The sequence below is a fragment of the Penaeus monodon genome, chromosome 14 (genome assembly GCF_015228065.2).
Source record: "Penaeus monodon isolate SGIC_2016 chromosome 14, NSTDA_Pmon_1, whole genome shotgun sequence".
Classification (NCBI taxonomy): Eukaryota; Metazoa; Arthropoda; class Malacostraca; order Decapoda; family Penaeidae; genus Penaeus; species Penaeus monodon.
The window spans coordinates 22,334,364-22,343,799 of record NC_051399.1 but is presented as its reverse complement, the minus strand read 5'-3'; positions in this window follow the sequence as shown (position 1 = coordinate 22,343,799).

Genomic DNA, 9,436 nt, shown 5'->3' with positions numbered 1-9,436 from the left:
CCGGAAACGATAAAAGCAGCTGGAGGGGGCATGGGGGGAGCGAGGTGAGGTCACCGGACCCGCATGCCACACTGTACAATGCTCGGCCACCTACTCACGCCTCGCCCTCGAGGCGTCTTAGACTTGCCTCAAGGGTGACCTAACTTGGCTGGTCATCTCATTCTCGCGTGCGTTGTCCTGGTGTATCTTCGTGGCTGCTCGTCCCTGTTGTCCTCATCCTCCTGGTCCTTGGTGTAATCTGTCCGTCCTCGATGTCCACACGTCCTCGAAAGTCTTGCACAGGTCCTCCTTGACTTCGGATTCGTCTAGACCTCCTCGTAGTCCTGGCCCAGGCCTAACTCGGCGGCGTCCTCGTCCACACGTCCTCACAGATCTCGTCCAGGTCCTTCTCGCATCTACATGTCCTCGTAATCCTCATCCGGATCTACGGGCGCCGGGGCAGGGGCGGCATCTCGGGATGGCTGATACCTGCGCTATGAGCTCCCGGAGTTGACCGGATCTGCAGGCGTCCGCCAGGCGTCGCCTATGCACAGCATCCTGGGGCGATTGGTACCGGCGGCAAGTTGTTGTTGCTTCTATGGATCTACGGGAAGTCCAGCAGGCAACGCCCATCCACTACATTATGGGACAGCTTAACATCTGCTCTGACGACATCTGGCCGCAGGCCTATAGCGATCTTCTGATGACGTCCTTCCCACGGCATCCTAAGGTGACCGGAACTGTAGCAGGATCTTCCTTCTGTGCCGTGTCGGTCCAACTGCAATATATAGTCGGGGAACCAGATCATACACGTAAGGGCCACAGTAAGAGAAAAAGAAAGGCAACAGAGAAGAGGGAGAAAACCATGCGCGGTGAGTCTATGAAAAAAAATTGCGGTTTTAAGGTTGTTTTAATTATTTGTCTTATTTTTTTTATTTTGTTTTGATTTCACAAAGATAAAAAGAAATGAAGAGGGAGACAGTTCAGTAGCGATCGCATGAACCTGCTTGAACTACCAACGTCGATTAGAGAGAGAGGAGAACGGCATGCATCTGCACTTTACCATCAAAAAAAACATAGTCGTCACACAGAGAAGAAATAGATGTAACTTGTACATAGTGCAAGCCACTCATCACGACAGACAAAATTGCGGGCTAAAGAGATACATCTAAATCTTACACTGCCTAGACGACAACCTAGAAAGGTTAGGTCTTTGTGCGTTTTACAACTGGCATCCGTTAGGTGATGAACTGTAGACAGCTACTTACGAGCTAGGAAGCGGGGTGCCCGTCACAGACTGAACACAATATACGTACTAGGTACATACGATACATGCACGTATTAATATCAACAGATAATAACAAGAAGAAGAGCAGAAGTAGAGATGAATGTGACTCGAAGAAAAAATGAGACTGGTCAGTCGGCCGGGGAAAGAGATAAATGAATGAATTCGTGATAGATATAATCACGAATCACGTTAAGGTTTGCTGAAACAAATAATCTCTAGAACGAGAAAAGATAATTAATTAACTAATATCCGATATTCATTTTATGATACATATCGATCACAAGCAAAATGCGATCAGAGGTGAAGAAACGTGCCATGCTGTCATTAGCACCTTTGAAACCACAAAAAAACAACAGCTTACACATTATGGGGAAGAAGGGAATGAAATAAGAAAAGGCCCTACGTGTAACTGTCATCTTCAAACATGCTTACTAGCGGTCGCAGGATTTCTTCGAAGTGCGTTCGGTTTGCATTGCCAAAAGGATGCAACGGCCTCATGCCACCATCGTAAAAGGCTATGCGTACCCAAGTACATGGCTGACAGGACTCAAATACACATGAAGGTGACCTACCTAACGAAAACTACGATTGTCTAAAGGGTAAAGGCCTCGCGGAGGCTGTCAGCCCGCCCGAGAGAAAGGCGAGCTGATCCTTGCCACTGGTCGCTGCGACGAACTCTCGAGGCCAGGTCATCCACGGTTAATAGTGACCGTTCCAGCTGCCGGAAGCGATAGAAGAGTGGAGGGGCAGGAGGTAACGAACGTGGGTCACCGGAACGGCATACCACACGTAACACTGATTCAGTATTTGATGTGGTAATCTATGCATTCGTTAAGACAGTTGCATATTTTCCATCTCTTCATTTTCCTTAGTTCCAGCGTTACCGATTTAATGGTTCTAATTGACATGATTTTTTTGTCTTCTTGTCTTTATTCATATTCAATATTGTCACCTGGTTGCCACTGAACAATGCGCCTTGATAACCCATCGCACGGGCGATGTGGTAATGAATTATCATTTCTGTTTTGATCATTGTGTAGGTTGGTCAGGAGAAAGAAAAAGTTGAGTGGAATCCCCAGGTCTCTCAACTCGCGTCTCTAACTAACTAGGTGAACTATCTGCCGCTTTTGAAAGCATGTTACACTGTAATACGCCAACATATTGTTGGTGAGACCAGTAATCAGCAGAACCAAAGGTGTTTTCACCAGATATCCCCTGCCCTGCTGCGACAGCTTCACCGCAACCCTGCATAGGGAGCTAATAGGGTGCTAATCCTTGTTCAAGGGAACCCCAGGGTGCAGTTTATTGTCTTACCCAGGCAAATATTATATATATTATATAATATATATATATTATATATATATATATATATATTAATATATATATATATATATATATATATATTATATATATATATTTATTTTATATATATATATATATATATATATATATATATATATATATATATATGTATGTATGTATATATATATATATCACTATGGTAAATTATTGTGGCGAAAAGGGTGGAAATGAGTTAACGATTAGGATAAGATGAGTTAGTTGTAGAGAGCTATAAGATAGAATACTAACGAAAAGGGTGTTAGAGGGGCGGGGGGGGGGGGGAATCAAATGGAGTATGGTGGAGATTTGTAAAATGGGGAGGGTTTAAGGGTATAGGGCGATTACTTCAAATGGAGAGCATGTGTCTGAGGGAGGGAGAGTAACACTTCAGGAGGAATACTGTAAAAGAGCTATTATGGAACAATGAACAGGCTATACGAGTAGAAATGGTAGTTGGAGAAATAGGAAAAGAATCCCTAAGGGGTAAGAATCACGTCAACACACGCTGGGATATCCCAAACATGCAAGCGACTTCAAGAGGTGAGAAAGGTGTGATTAATAAGCGAATAATGATTCTAGCTTAAACCTAGTCTACATTAATTAACGAACGTAACGCGGGTCACAAAGACTCAAAGGTGCCATCGAACGAATAACTCGTTAATGTACCTACTTTCGAACGACAGAGCGCAGATCTATTAGGCGTTTATGGAACCCCGGGGCAATATCGGGCAATTCTGTGCACTATGATATGAGGGAAGATCCTACCTATATTCAAAATAATACATTTCTATGAAATTGCGTTACATGCTCCGTTCTAGCGCTGATAGAACATGTCACCAAAAAGCAATGTAACAATGCTATGGTTAATTCCCAAGGCGTCAACAAAACAACAACCAAATTACAGGGAACAAGCGGTCAATTTGATCCTTCCCACATCGCCACCGACCGGGAAAAGAGAAAGTGAGGTCAGGTCAAGACGGGAAAATAACCTTTTCTCTTCCAAAGTGACCTCAAGCGAAAGAAAAGAGACGGTCAGGTCGGGCGAGGGGAGAAACGAGATAAAATGAAATGATATTCGTGATAAGATATAATCACGAACACGTTATATTTGTTGCAGTTGAAACAACATAAATCTCTAAGAACGAGAGAAATTAATTAATTAATTAACTAATAATCGATATTCATGTTTAATGATCACATACTCGATCACAAGGAAATGCGATCAGAGGTGAAGGAGAACGTGCCATTTGCTGTCATTAGCACCTTTTAACCCAACAAAAAAAACAACAGCTTAACACATTTATGGGAGAAGAAAAGAAATGAAATAAGAAAAGGGGGCCCAACGTGTACTTACGTGTTTTTTTCATCTTCAACATGTCTTCTAACGGTCGAGTGGATTTTCTTCGGAAGTGCGTTCGTGTTGCATGCCAAAAGGATGCAACGGCCCTCACTGCCACCAGTCTGTAAAAGGCTATGCGTACCCTAGTACAGTGGCTGACAGGGACTCAAAACACACATGAAGGGGTGAACACACGCTACGACGACGCTACGATTTGTCTAAAGGGGTAAAAGCGCCTCGCGGAGGTCTCGGTCAGCCCGCCCGGAGAGAAAGGGCGGAGCTGACCTTGCCACGCTGGTCGCTGGCGACGAACTCTCTGAGGCCTAGGTCATCCTCGGTATAAGTAGTGACCGTTCCAGCTGCTGGAAGCGATAGAAGCAGCTGGAGGGGGCATGGAGGTAGCGAGGTGAGGTCACCGGACCCGCATGCCACACTGTACACTGATTCCTAGTATTTGAATGTTGTATCTATGCATTTCGTTATAGACAGTATGCAATTTTCCCATCTCTTTCATTTTCCTTATGTTCCACGTTCCGATTTTTAATGTGTTTCTTAATTGGACATGTTTTCTTTGTCTTCTTTGTCTTTATTCATATTCAATATTGTCAGCCTGGTTGCCCACTGAACAATGCGCCCCTTGATAACCCACGCAACGGGCGATGTGGTATGAATTATCATTTCTGTATTTGATCATTGGTGTAGAGGTTTGTCAGGAGAAAAGAAAAGTTGAGTGGAATCCCCACTCCTCAACGCAGTCTCTAACTAACTAGGAGGAACTATCTCTGCCGCTTTGAAACAGTTACACTGTAATACGCCAGACATATTGTTTGGTGAGACCAGTAATCAGCAGAACCAAAGGTGTTTTCACCAGATATCCCCTGCCCTGCTGCCGACAGCTTCACCGCAACCCTAATAGGGAGCTAATAGGGTGCTATCCTTGTTCAAGGAAACCCCAGGGTGCAGTTTATTGTCTTACCCAGGACAAATATATATATATATATATATATATATATATATATATATATATATATATATATATATATATATATATATATATATATATATATATATATATATATCACTATGGTAAATTATTGTGGCGAAAAGGGTGGAAATGAGTTAACGATTAGGATAAGATGAGTTAGTTGTAGAGAGCTATAGGATAGAATAGTAACGAAAAGGGTGTTAGAGGGGCGGGGGGGGGGGAATCAAATGGAGTATGGTGGAGATTTGTAAAAGGGGGAGGGTTTAAGGGTATAGGGCGATTACTTCAAATGGAGAGCATGTGTCTGAGGGAGGGAGAGTAACACTTCAGGAGGAATACTGTAAAAGAGCTATTATGAAACAATGAACAGGCTATACGAGTAGAAATGGTAGTTGGAGAAATAGGAAAAGAATCCAGAGAAAGAGATAAGGGAACACCGAGGGAAGGGGTGAAGTATCAGTAAGAATGTCAGGATGGGAAAGATCTGGAGAATGATATAGCTGTGACATTCAGGTGGAAGTGGAAAGGAAAATGGGGAAGAAAGAGGGAATAGTGATGCACATGGAGGAGAGGATGGGGTGTTTTGGGGGAGAGTGGGAGGCAGAGGGGTAGGGGGGAACTTGAGGAGGAGGAGGAAGTTACATGCCAGCAAATACTTTGAATGTAGAGCGAATAGGAAAAGGGGTATTGAAGGGTGGATGAGGGAATGTAGAGGTCTGAGAAACAAAGGTTTTCTTGTGAGAAGAAGTAATAGATGTCCAAGGGGCAGGGGGAGAGGTGGGTGTAGGAGAGGATGTCGTATGAGAAGATGGGGTGGAACATTTAGATTGCCTAGTACGACAGGTAAAGTGAGGAGGAGGGGTAGAACTGCCACCTCAGATTCGAGCTTGTAGGCAGGCAGCTCCTATAAAATATATTATGGGAGCCACTACATTTGACACATTTGCGTGACTGAGGAGAACAATTGGGCACACAGAGGGCAGCAGGCTGTGAAGCAACAGTGTTTGGCTGGATGGCTAAAATGCCAATATTTCTGACATTAATTGTCGATATGGTCAGACAAGAGAGGAAACTTCATAAATATAAACTTCATGGGGGAGGTCTTCTCTACGGAAGCTAATCTCTGGGAGGAATAGTGTAGCAACATACTGCCACTGCATCATAGTCGACGAGGCATGCGAGCAGTTCGTTTTCTAACCAATCCTTGTCGTAGACAGGGAGACAGAAACCGTTCCGGTGCAAGTATTATGGGAGGAGTGAAGTTGGGCAGCAATAGGTTTGCCAGTGAAGTCAGTCAGGATAGATACTGCACAAGCTCATACGTAACTGTGATAGAGCATGAACGATCGGACCGACTGTGAAATAAAACTTTGCCTACATGTTTTTGGAGATATTGTTAGAAGAGAAGGGTTTTGTCAGAGGCGCTGTAGGGGGAACCACAGAGAATCGATCCCACTTTGGCTGGGACAAAAAGGGTACTCAAAAGGTGTGTTGAGGTGGAAGCAGTAGAAGAACGAAGGCGGGAGGACGATGCAATAAGGGGGGGCAGACAATGAAGAAGACTGTGTAATAGGAGATGGAGTGGAGGATATTGGGAGGGAGGAAATGGTGTACTCTGAAGGTTGAGTAATGATCTGGGTGGATGATTCGGAATGGATAGAGTTGATTGCAAATATCGAGGAGGGGATAATAATTTCAGTGGTTGGAACCGTGGTCAAAGGAGAGGCAGGGGTCGGGAAACCAATGAAATCAAAATTTAGTTAGGTTTTATTGTTGAAAGGGCAAGCCTTAATGCCCCTAATAAGGATAAAAAAAATCTTCATTATTGGCCATGGTGAGCCTGAAATAAGTGGAAAGAAGAAATGGTCTATCCCTCAGGGTCCCCATAAGGGGTAAGGTTGGATGATTAACCGAGGGAATACCATGCCCATGCTCCTGAAGTCCGTTCATGACTGACACAAAGCCAACTTCCCATCCTTCCAGCACGGCGCTCACCTTTAGGAAGAGGACAGGAGAAGGAAAAGGGAGAAGAAAAGAACATGCAAATTTGGTAAAGGCGAGAGCTGAGGTCCTCAAATTGGGCCTCAGTCTCTGTCTCCTCATCCGTCCCATGACAACGAGCAAGGGTTTAGGGGGTTGCGATCCGACATTTCCTTAAGTATCTCTGATAGATGCTTGCTCTGTTTGATGGCACGAGACATTTAAAGGCAACAAAAATTATAATGTAGAATGTATTATAGTGTAAATAAATAAATAAACTAATAATTGTAATGTAGAATGGTAATGATACAGAATCAGTCGTAAATTATATAAATATGTTAAAATCAAATAACTTCTGATATAAAAAGGAAAACTGTTGGATGTATGATATACATAGAGTGGTTTTGAAGTGTCTAGAAAGAATTCTGACAAACACATTTGACAGCACTGCTTCAGTCGCCCAGTGAGCGAGGCTTTGGATGACAGGGCATTCACAAACAGTCTTGGAGGGGAAAAAATGCTTTGTTTTCCTGCTCTCGTTTACAACCCTGAAAGAAAATGAGAAGCTGAAAGTTGATGCTACTGTATGATATATTATTCTGCAATGATGAGGATGTTAATTAGGATATTATTGCACATAGTGCTAGACTAAATGTATTTGCGTCAGTGTGCATACATATATATATATATATATATATATATATATATATATATATATATATATACTATATATATATGTGGGGGGGGGGTCACCATGGCAGTCGCTGACCGATTCACAGAACTCAACAATCTGACGGACCCAGTTGCTTTGTGGGAGTTCTTCAAGTGCGTAACACTCGAAGCAGCTCGGGAGTCCATTGGCGTACGCCCGAGGGCAAGGCAGAATTCCATCTCCCTGGAGACATTAGAGGCCACTGAAGCGTGTCGCAAGGCTCGGTTGAATGGGAATCAAGTCTTGCGTCGTTCCATGGTGCGTAGGACTCAGACACTGTTGAGAAGGGACAAGGAACAGTTCATCAGGAATCTTGCTGAGGAGATCGAAGGCCATTCCTTGGTAAACGACCTTCGCCCTGCCTACCAAGTCCTGAGAAAACTGAACTCTAAGCCCTCCTCACAGATAACTACAGTCCGATCAGCGGATGGACGGATCATCTCAGATCATGTTGGGGTTCGTGAATGTTGGGCTGAGTATTTTGAACAGTTGTACCAGGTAGACCCTCCAACAGTTAGCTTGGATGCAAGTGATGTCTCAGTGCCTGTGCCGGACCCACCCATCAGCGAGGAACCTCCTACCCTAACAGAGGTTAGGCTGGCGATTTCCAAGCTGAAGAGTGGGAAAGCTGCAGGCATATGTGATATCCCTGCTGAACTGCTAAAGGCTGGGGGTGAACCTATGGCCCAGGCCTGCATACAGTCCTGACTGCCATTTGGCAGTCTGGTACCATTCCCCCTGACCTGCTGAGGGGCGTGGTCATCCTTCTCTGGAAGGGGAAAGGGGATCATTGGGATTGTAGCATTACACTGCTCAGCATACCAGGCAAGGTTCTCGCCCACATTCTTCTGAAATGGATCCGCAACCACCTACTGAGGCATCAGAGACCAGAGCAGTCTGGATTTACTCCTGGCAAGTCCACCATAGACCATATACTAGCGCTTCGAGTAATTGTGGAACACGTCGTGAGTTTGGTCGTGGGTTGCTTGCAACCTACATCGACCTCAAGAAGGCGTTTGACTTGGTGCATCGGGAATCGCTATGGGAGATCCTGAGACTCAGGGAAATTCTGACACAGATTATTGGCCTAATAGCAAGCCTTTATACTGGTACTGAAAGTGCTGTAAAATGTGGTGGGGGTATGTCGAACTTCTTCCCTGTTAATTCAGGGGTGAGACAAGGCTGTGTCCTTGCACCAACACTTTTCAACACTTGTATGGAGTGGATAATGGGCAGAGCTACTAGCCAAAGTCAGTGTGGAGCAACATTAGGCAATATCAAGGTCTCAGACCTTGACTTTGCCGACGATGTTGCCATCCTATCTGAGTCCTTGGAGTCACTGGTGGCGGCTCTTGATGCATTTAGCAATGAGGCAAAGCCCCTAGGCCTAGAGGTCTCCTGGACTAAGACCAAAAATTCAGGACTTTAGGGGCCTGTTAGCGGAATCCGTTCAGTAGATCCATGTTTGCGGTGAGGACGTTGAAGTTACAGAAAGTCTTACATACCTTGGTAGCATAGTCCATATATCTGGGCTGTCAGACCAAGAAGTCAGTTGACGGATTGGTCTGGCAACAGGAGCCATGAACTCGATCAGCAAGAGCGTTTGGAGATGTTGGTACCTATGCAGAAGGACCAAGTTGCGTGTCTTCAAGGCCTTGATACTGCCAGTTTTGCTCTATGGAAGTGAAACCTGGATGCTATCCAGTGTCTTGGAATCTCGCCTTGATGCTTTTTGTAACAAGTCCCTTTGCCGGATCATGGGGTACAGTTGGCAGGACCACGTGTCCAACCGGCAGTTACACCGTGAGACTG